The 708-nt window shown below is 43.9% G+C and overlaps 1 non-coding gene across 1 annotated transcript; it reads right to left on the bottom strand.

The window, feature by feature from the left end:
• Positions 1-243: 243 nt before the first annotated feature.
• On the bottom strand, positions 244-346 carry LOC130983470 (small nucleolar RNA R71). Its single transcript, XR_009087457.1, has one exon. It is a non-coding gene; the product is annotated as a small nucleolar RNA R71 (small nucleolar RNA).
• Positions 347-708: the final 362 nt, after the last annotated feature.

Genomic DNA, 708 nt, shown 5'->3' with positions numbered 1-708 from the left:
TGTTCGTTTGGAGGAGGTGTCCAAGAAGATCCCAATCAACATCTAACCACCTTCTTGCGAATTTGTGACACAGTGAAGACTAATGGTGTTCATCCTGACGCCTATAGACTACTCCTATTCCCATTCTCACTCAAGGATATCGTAGCCAAGTGGCTGGAGGCTTTCCTCAAGGAAAGTTTGACAACTTGGGAGGATGTGGTGAACAAATTCCTAGCAAGATTCTACCCCCCTCAACGAATCAACCGGCTGAGAGCTGAGGTCCAAACTTTTAGGCAACAAGATGGTGAGACTCTATATGAAGCATGGGAGAGGTTCAAAGACTTAACAAGGAGGTGTCCGCCCGATATGTTCAATGAATGGGTGCAGATGCACATCTTCTATGAAGGCTTATCATATGAATCGAAGAATGCAGTAGATCATTCCTCTGGAGGATCCTTGAACAAGAAGAAGACCATTGAAGAAGTCATAGATGTCATTAAAACTGTAGCTAAGAATGACTACTTCTATGCTTCCGAAAGAGGGAACACTAGAGGAGTGATAGAGCTAAATAATGTAGATGCTCTACTGGCTCAGAACAAGCTCATTACCAAGCAGCTAGCTGACCACACCAAGAAGATGGAGAGGAATCAAGTAGCAACAATCACCACTTCATCAACAACCCAAGAAGGAGTTAATGAAGAGGCAGAGGGTAGTCTTGAGCAAGCTAAT

Source organism: Arachis stenosperma, chromosome 5, assembly GCF_014773155.1.
Source record: "Arachis stenosperma cultivar V10309 chromosome 5, arast.V10309.gnm1.PFL2, whole genome shotgun sequence".
NCBI classification, from domain to species: domain Eukaryota; kingdom Viridiplantae; phylum Streptophyta; class Magnoliopsida; order Fabales; family Fabaceae; genus Arachis; species Arachis stenosperma.
The sequence above is the reverse complement of the archived record's forward strand: the minus strand, read 5'-3'. Positions and strand labels throughout refer to the sequence as shown.